Below are 9,906 nucleotides of genomic sequence, written 5' to 3'. Positions count from 1 at the left end.
CAGGAAGTGCTCACTTAGTGTGCACTTCCTGTTAGTCCGGCCGGGTACAGGAAACAAATGCTCCTGTACCGCGGACCGAACAGAGCTCGGCCACGCTACACTAGAGGTGACGGGGGGAGGGGGGCTGGCTTCAATGAGAGTGACAAGGGGGGGGCTGCAATGAGAGTGAAAAGGGGGGGGCTGCAATGAGAGTGACAAGGGGGGGCTGCAATGAGAGTGACAGGGGGGGGCTGCAATGAGAGTGACAAGGGGGGGGCTGCAATGAGAGTGACAAGGGGGGGGCTGCAATGAGAGTGACAAGGGGGTGGGCTGCAATGAGAGTGACAAGGGGGGGCTGCAATGAGAGTGACAAGGGGGGGGCTGCAATGAGAGTGACAAGGGGGGGCTGCAATGAGAGGGACGAGGGGGGGCTGCAATGAGAGGGACAAGGGGGGGGCTGCAATGAGAGGGACAAGGGGGGGGGGGCTGCAATGAGAGGGACAAGGGGGGGCTGCAATGAGAGTGACAAGGGGGGGGCTGCAATGAGAGTGACAAGGGGGGGCTGCAATGAGAGGGACAAGGGGGGGCTGCAATGAGAGTGACAAGGGGGGGCTGCAATGAGTGACAAGGGGGGGCTGCAATGAGAGTGACAAGGGGGGGCTGCAATGAGAGTGACAAGGGGGGGGCTGAAATGAGAGTGACAAGGGGGGGGCTGCAATGAGAGTGACAAGGGGGGGGCTGAAATGAGAGTGACAAGGGGGGGGGCTGCAATGAGAGTGACAAGGGGGGGGTAAAATGAGAGTGACAAGGGAGGGGGGGTAAAATGAGTGACAAGGGAGGGGGGGCTGGAATGAGCGTGACAAGGGAGGGGGGGCTGGAATGAGTGTGACAAGGGAGGGAGGGAGAAGAGAGTGACAAGGGAGTCCCCAGAGCCAGACCAAGAGCCAGACTGCAGCCAGAAACCAGATCATCTTACTGTCCTGGTGGTAAGTAGACAATGCAATATGTTTATTATGTAATTGTTTAGTTATTAATACTACATTGGAGACTAATTTACCTCACATTTAGGGTCCATTCACACATCCATGTGTGTTTTGCGGATCCACAAAACACGGACAGCAGCAATGTGCGTTCCGCATTTTGCGGGCACTAAGAGAATATGCCTATTCTTGTCCGCTATTGCGGACAAGAATAGGACATGTTCTATTTTTTTCAGGATCGGAATTGCGGATCCCATAGAAATGTATGGGTCCGCAATTCCGTTCCGCAAAAAGAGACAGCTACAAGAAGCTGGATTAACCCTAAGGGAAACATAGCAGTTCTTTTAATTTAAAAGCTGAGAAAGGGGTGGAACATATGTGATGTCATGATATGGGCAGATCATCTGATAAGGGGGGGGGGGCGGCAATTTTTATCTTGCCTAGGGCGGCAAAAATCCTTGCACCGGCCCTGATTCCGCACCCAATGGAGAAGCTGAAATTTTGAGGTTGAGCAGATGTGTGTAAATGGCGGATATCAGTCCCCTCGGTCCCTGTGTTCTAAAAACCCCAATGAGTGGATATGCAGACACTGGCCCTTTAAGAGCCCGAATCTGAGCCTGGAGGGCATGTCTCAACTGCAGATACCTAAAGAAGTGTGGCCTCAAAACTCCCACTTTGGTCTGTAACTGAGAGAAGGAAAACAGAATGCCATTCTCATAAAGATCTTTCAAATAGCAAATACTGTATCCTTTCCATATCATCTCCCCTTCACAGTATAACAGATGTGGAAATAATGAATTATTCCACAGCGGGATATCATCTGGTAAATCACTGTATTGCTGCATTTTTGCAGCCCTCCACACCTGATGTGCAAGTTTATGAATCGGTAGGAGCGAACCTGATACAGATGTCAGGCCTTCTAAGACAGGCCATAGAGTGGAGAGTTGCAAGTACTCCTGCAGGTAATATTCTGAACTAGGAAGCACATCCCGGGTCACCCATGGCACCAGATATCACAACTGACCAGCAAGACAATACAAGAATAGGTCCGGTAAAGCCGCCCCGCCCTCATCCCAGCTTCTCTGTAGGGATTTAATGGCCAGTTTCCGCCTATTCCTACCCCATATAAATGTCGCCATGAGTGAGTGCAATTTATCGAAGAACGTACGTGGAATGGGTACATGTTCCAGCAGGTATAAAGCTTTGGGTTGGAGAATCATTTTGATTATATTTATGCGGCCCATGGTGGACAGCGGTAAGGTATTCCATGACTTAAACTTATCCACAAAGTGTGACACCAAGGGACTTGTGTTCAGTTCATGTGAAATAGCGGGGTCTTTAGTGATAATGACACCTAAATACTTAAATTTATCTACTACTATCAAATTCTGATACACTGATGGCCATTCCGAGGCCCATAAAGGCATAATGGCCGATTTTGCCCAATTTATACATAGTCCAGAGAAGAGACCAAACTGCTCAATTAGGGTTATTGCTCTAGGTAAAGTAGATTCTACTGAGTCCATGTATAAAATAAGATCATCAGCATACAGACCCAGCCTATCTTCCCTGTTTCCCAGAGGTATACCTTTAAAAATACTATCCTGCCGGATCCTTAATGCCAAATGTTCAATAGCTACCGCGAACAACAGGGGAGACAAAGGACATCCCTGCCTGGTTCCTCTGTATAGTTTAAATGTTGATGACAAGGAGCCATTAATCATAATATTCGCGGATGGGGAGTTATAAAGAATATTGACCCATCTGATGAACGAAGGACCAAAGCCAAAAAGCCTGAGGACATGTACCAAATAAGGCCATTCTACTGAGTCGAACGCTTTGGCCGTGTCTAACGCGGCCAAAGCCCATAATTTCCGGTCCGCACATCCCAGCTGAGCAATAACCTGTGCCCTTCGTATGTTGCTAGAGGTAGATCTGCCAGGGATAAAGCCAGACTGGTTTTCGTGTATAATGGATGATATAGCTCTGTTCAGTCTGTTCGCTAATAATTTGGTGAGAATTTTGTAGTCTAGGTTTAACAGCGAGATAGGGCGGTATGACCCACACTCTAAGGGATCCTTATCGGGCTTTAACAGGACTACAATAGAGGCCTCGTACAGCGACTCTGGAAGTGCATCAGTATCCAGGGACGCTTTGTACATTTGCAGAAGCTGCGGTGCCAAAATATCCACATATCTAGAATACACCTCTAGTGGAATCCCATCCGGTCCGGGGGCTTTGCCTGAATTTAACCCTGAGATCGCCTCACTCACTTCCTCCAAGGCGAACTCCCCATCCAGCATTTCCCTATCCGATGCAGACAACTGCGGGTAGGAAACCTCCTGAAGGTAGTCCTCTAGTGCTTGAGTGGGATACTGAGCACGAGAGCAGTATACAGTAGGTCCTGATAGAATTCCCTGAACCGGTCTAATATACCCTCAGGCTCAGATACCATCCCACTATTGTCTGCAATACGTAGTATCAGTGGAGACATGTTGTTCCTCCTCACTACCTGTGCCAACACTTTGCCCACTCTGCTGGCTTGTTCAAAGGTTTGTTGCTGCAAAAAAAGCATCTTGCGATCACTTTTCTCCTGCAAGTGGTTCATGTAATGTCTGCCTTTCATCATCCATTCTCTCCTGTTCTCTTCAGTAGGGTCAGAGACGTATGCAAGTTCTGCATTCCTGCACTGCGTGCCCAAATCCTCCTCCTTACGACGAGTAAATTTCTTAATGTACAGTAAGAGATGGATGACTTGAGGCACCCGCGCAGGAAGGCCTTCAAAGTCTCCCACATCAGGGCCGGGTCTGTGTCAGCTAAATTAACAGCAAGAAATGCATGAAGCTGGTCAGGTATCCTATAATTTAGGGACATTAAAGATAGCCAGAACGGGTGTATGCGTTGTTTAGGTATGCGAGTAGCAGTATAGGGGTCAGTGATCGAGGCCATTATGGGTGCATGGTCAGGCGGACCCTGGGGCCCATAATGTATCTCTCGCGTTGCCATGAAAGTGCCAGGGGTGCCCAGGAGGTAGTCAATCCTAGATAAAGCTCCCCTAGAGGGAGTGAAGCAAGAGAATTAAATTCTATCTGGGTACCTCTCCCTCCAAATGTCAATCCATCCCAGCTCAGACAATAAGCGCGCTAGGGCGGTTTTACTTGCTGTCTGTCTGTAAGAACTATTGGACGGGTTGCAGAATCTATCTTTTAAGTCGTCCAGGAGCAGATTAAGATCCCCCATGCCGAGAATCCCAGCTGACAGAAATTGTGCTGCGAATCCCGCCGCTGCCTGGAGCAGTGAGAGACTGGCCGGAGGAGGGTTGTACATATTCACATAAGGCATTCCATTAATATGAGCATATACAAAAACATATTTCCGCTCTGGGTCAATATTCGTGTGATGCGGTTCCCATCGAACCGCCCGGTGGATCAATAATGACACCCCTTTAGAGTAAGAGTTACCATATGCACTTTCCACCCACTGAGCCCAGGGTTTCCTAACTCTCCCTCCCGTTTCTGTGGTAAGGTGTGTTTCCTGCAGTCCTAGAATATATGGAGCATAGCTACGGATATGTGAGAACACAGCCATTAGTTTCCTAGGTCCACCTAAACCTCTGACATTCCAGGATATCACTCTGAGACCCGCCATATTGAATACCAGTTATAGAAATAAGGATAAGCACCTAGCTCCTGGTGTCCACTATGGCGAGGATGATGTACATTGTATATAATACTCATAGCTTGACTATTAGACATTTCTGTAATAGCGTATAACATTGTGTATACTCTTAACCACCCCAACAGTGGGTGAATTGTTAGAACATAAACACATCCAGAATAACAATTGGCCATGTGCTTGGGGGACCTGCACGGTGTATATAGATGGAAACCCAGTGCAGGTAGAATAGCTGGCTCCTCCCATTCGCAGTAATACTTGGCGGTTACATAGGTGTCTTCAAAGTAAAACTGCACATAATTAACCCTCAGTGTTCCTGAGTCCACATAAAAATGAGGCAATACATTACCAAACTCTGAACCAGGGTAGCTTGAGGAATAGGAGGAAGAGAAAAGAAGAAAAGGGGGTGTTTATAGTGCAGTCCTTGCAGTAACCTTTGCGTCTCCCTTACGCATATCAATAGAGGCCTCAACTACAAGCCAAATCATTTGGGAGGGGAACGGCGGTGTCTCCCGGATAACCAGTCCTCCGCCTCAGCAGGGTTGGAAAAGAAAAGTGATTTGTCGCCGTCCACAACTCTCAAACGTGCTGGGTACGCCATGGAATACTTGAGGTTCAGCTCCCGAAGGCGCCTTTTAATGGAGACAAAGGTAGCACGTTTCTTCTGCAGGTCAGCGGAGAAGTCTGGATACAGAGATATGTTCGCTGAGTCCAGCGAGATGTTTTGTGCGACTCTAGCCTGCGCCAGAATGAGACCCCTGTCACGCCAGTTTAGCATGCGGGCTAGCAGGGGTCTTGGGGGGGCACCAGGAGGAAGCGGTCTGGCTGGAACTCGGTGTGCCCTTTCGACTGTACAGTATACGCGGATGCAAAAACAGCGTTGGGGAACACCTCCTTAAACCATCCCTCCAGGAAGGCTGCTGGATCTGGGCCTTCAGCACGCTCTGGCATGCTGATGATGCGCACATTGTTGCGCCGTGCGCTGTTTTCAAGATCATCACATTTTTGACGGTATAACTCCACGGATGCCTCCACTGCAGTAATCCTTGCCGGTAAGGGGTTGGTCAGATCTTCCAAGTCCGACACCCGTGTCTCGGTGAGCCGAACCCGTTTGCACAGCTGGTGCACGTCCTGGCGCAATAGGCCCAAGTCCACCCTAACCTCCTCTATCTTCACTGTCAGGGAGACCTGGCACCCGGTTATGGCCGCCATAAGTTGTTGATGGGAGGTTTGCAGGGTAAATTTGGGTTCAGACTCTGAATCAGAGTGTGGCTGCTGTGACATCTGGCTCCTAGTGCTGGCCGCACGTGTCGGTGAAGGAGCCGCGGCGCCATGTTGGGCATCCTGTCTAGCGAACTCCTTAAGTCGCTCCGCCGCCATCTGCGCTTTGCTGGGACTCATGATTCAGGTCTAGCACTTACTGCGGACCCAGGTGTGCTTGCCAGGTCCGAATTCGGCAAATGTAGGAGTCAGGATGGCTCAGGATTGCTGGTGGGAGCCGGAGCTGCTCTTAGATGCGTCCGGCCATAACGGCAGTTGGCCACGCCCCCGCTTGTACTTGTTTAGGACTTACCATTCGTAGAGCCGCATTAGGCCCGACCAAATACCGCTGCAGGTTCTGTCGCCTACTCGCACCTGAGGAAGGGTTTTCACTTGTGCGTGTAGCTTGCACAGATCGACCACGTCCTCTCCCTGCAACAGGAGCTCCACCAGCAGCACCACGACCGGGGCCACGTCCCTTATTTGACGCTCAACTCATATTTCTCAAATTTAGGATCTTGCTCTAAAGGGTTGTTTAATTAATAGTAGAATAGAACGACAGTATGTACAGGGTGTATCTCACATGCCCTGAACCAGACTAGGCCTAAATTAAATTTGTTTGCCCAAAATGGCTGTATTTCAAATACCTGAATCAAACCCCTGTATTTAAAGGGTGAATCTCACACGGCCTGAACCAGACTAGGCCTCAATTAAAGATTTGTGCACCAAATGGCGGTATTTCAAATATCTGAATATAACCCAAATATTTAAAGGGTGTATCTCACAATGACATATGACAGCAGTATATAACCCTGGAATTTCAAACATCAAGATGCTGCAAGGCCTGAAATATTGGGTATTCTGCCCCAAAAGCGTTGTCATGCCCCACCCTGACTATGTGCGGAGGTCGGACAGAATAGCAGCACAAGTTTAGTGTTTCGTTTTGGAGCCGTGCTGGATCCGCCTCCCATCAGGTGCACTGGGTGGGGTCATTAGTTTAAATAGCACTCCAGCCCAGTGCTCTGAGCGGATTATAGGAATCACTTTGGTCTTGGAAGCTAGGAAGGAAGGTTGTCTGTTCCAGCTCAGAAAGATAAGTGGTGTTTCAAGTTTGATTGTTTTGTGTCATCTCTCCCATCCAGGATCTGTGCGAGCAGGCTGCTACTATTTCCCCTCTTCACCATCTCAGGGAATTTAGGGTGTTTCAGCCCAGGCACGAGGACACATCATACCTACCACCAAGGTCTGCATGTGGGCTGAGCAGTGCAGGGAGAGAGGTCAGGGATTAGCTAGGAGGTGACCCTTCCCCTGCCTCTCGCCTAGAGCCTGGTTGGTGGTTTATCTGTTAGTCTGAGTGCACGTCCGTCGTGACAAGGGTGTTTTATTAATAGAAGAATTTAAGCCCTGTATATACAGGGTGTATTTCACACGGCCTGACCGACACTAGGCCTTAATTAAAGATTTGTACACCAAATGGCGGTATTTTTAAATATCTGAATATAACCCAAATATATAAAGGGTGTATCTCACAATGAGATATGCAGCTAAGGCTGCCAAATATTTTTTTTTTTGCCCAAACAGGTGTTGTTTAATAACTGAATATGGCAGCAGTATATAACCCTGGAATTTCAAATGTCAGGCTGCTGCAAGGCCTGAAAAATTGTGTATTTTGCACAAAAAAAGTGTTTTAATAATAGAAGAATATATACCCTGTATATACAGGGTGTATCTCACACGGCCTGATCCACACTAGGCCTCAATTAAAGATTTGTGCACCAAATGGCGGTATTTCAAATATCTGAATATAACCCAAATATATAAAGGGTGTATCTCACAATGACATATGCAGCAAAGGCTGCCAAATAAACTTCTTTTGCCCAAACGGGTGTTTGTTTAATAACTGAATATGGCAGCAGTATATAAGTCTGGAATTTCAAACGTCAAGATGCTGCAAGGCCTGAAATATTGTGTATTTTGCCCCAAAAAGGGTGTTTTATTAATAGAAGAATATAACCCCTGTATATATAGGGTTTATCTCACACAGCCTGACCCACACTAGGCTTCAATTAAAGATTTGTGCACCAAATGGCGGTATTTCAAATATCTGAATATAACCCAAATATATAAAAGGTGTATCTCACAATGACATCTGCAGCAAAGGCTGCCAAATAAACTTTTTTTGCCCAAACGGGTGTTTGTTTAATAACTGAATATGGCAGCAGTATATAACCCTGGAATTTCACACGTGCTGATGCTGCAAGGGCAGAAAAATCATGGATTCTTGCAAATATGTGTGTTTTTAAAAACCCAGAAAATGATGGCTTTATTTCTAGCTTAAATTGCACACTGACTAAGCCTGCAAATGCACCAGATGTTGTAAATTGCCCAAAAAATAGTGATTTTTTTAAAAACAGATTATTTGTGCTGTTTTTAAAGCTTGGTTTCTATGTCCCAAAGCTCAGATGCAGTGCTGGTGCACTAAGCTTGCATAAAATGGCCGCTGCCGCTGCCCACCTAACTGACTTATAAAAGTTTTTTTTTTTCCTTCACTGGGCTCAGGGCAGGATAAAAAAATTGTGCCCTGCTCCCCCACAACACAATGAATGTAGATCGCTGAGTTAGATTCATGTTTTTAGCAAAGATTCTCTCCTATTCTCTCCCTGAAATTACCAGCAGCATCCTCTCCCTACACTAAGCACAGCAGAGTGACATGCAGCTTATATAGAGGCTGGGTCACATGCTACACTGGCCAATCACAGCCATGCCATTAGAAGGCATGGCTGTGATGGCTTCTAAGGGCACAGAGGTTTGCTGGTTTGATGGTTTCTAAGGCTCTGCAGCCTTTCAAAAAGCGCAGAGAAATCACCGAACACCGAACCCGAACTTTTACTGAAATGTTCGGGTTCGGGTCCGGGTTCCAAAAATCCAAAAGTTCGGTACAAACCCGAACTTTACTGTTCGGATTCACTCAACCCTAGTTACTACGCTCCTCTACCCCGCTACTATTTCCTAAGAGCCTTCACCTTGTCATCAGATATAATCTGTATTATGTCTCCACATCTGTGCATGTAAACCCTATGTTAAAAGATACATTTCCTTGTAATTTTCATGTACACCAGAAGGTGGCAGCAAATGGATTGGTAAGGAGCTAGTCCTAGTTTAGTATCTATAGGCAGGAATGGTTTATTCCAGCATAGCCCCCCTCTGTGGAGGTATGGACTGTTCCCGCATCCTGCATCATGGGAGGGGAGGAAGTTAGAAGTCAGTGTAGCCTCCTGCTAGGGGAAGGCTGTGTAATAGCCTTCAGGAGATCTCCCTGCATAGGGAAGAAAGCCAGGATCTTGTCTCGGCTGAGACATTGATCATACCCAGACTGAACCCTGCAGCCTCAGCTGGATGACAAGAAAGCAGACAATCTCCAGAGTTCCAGGACAGAAGCATTCCCTGAGAATACATCTAAGAGTAAGTCCAGAGACCTAGGAGAAGCCATATTCCTCCTCAGCTAGTCAGTCCCCACAAAGCAGAAGGTACATTTCAGAGCAGAATATAAATTCCTGCCACAGTTACAGAGCTAACAAGCAGACTTCTTATCCTGCAATCTCCAGATTTATAGTGCAGAAGATTTATTCCTGCCAATGATTGCCAAAACCTGCTGGGACCAAAGACCAAAGCTGCATTCTGTTTGGATTCAAGTTATCTTCAGTAAAGAGGAGTTTGAACTTCATCTAAAGGTCTGCACATCAATTTCTGCTGCAAAGTTCCTCTATTACTCCTACTATCACTACACTCAAATTTATTGCAAGTGAGCCAGGAGTCCAGCCGTACCCAGGTAGGAGACACCGTTGACACAATTACCACTACCATACAGAGGCATTACACCACTCTGGCATTCCTAATCTGGGACGCGCATTATAACACCTTGAAGGGCCTTGTGACAGTACCCTGCGCATACTGCATTTGGCGTCACGAACAAAACATAGACTATCATCTACACCTGACCCAGTCATTGCAT

This window comes from Bufo bufo, chromosome 6 (assembly GCF_905171765.1).
Source record: "Bufo bufo chromosome 6, aBufBuf1.1, whole genome shotgun sequence".
Lineage (NCBI taxonomy): Eukaryota > Metazoa > Chordata > Amphibia > Anura > Bufonidae > Bufo > Bufo bufo.
The sequence above is the reverse complement of the archived record's forward strand: the minus strand, read 5'-3'. Positions refer to the sequence as shown.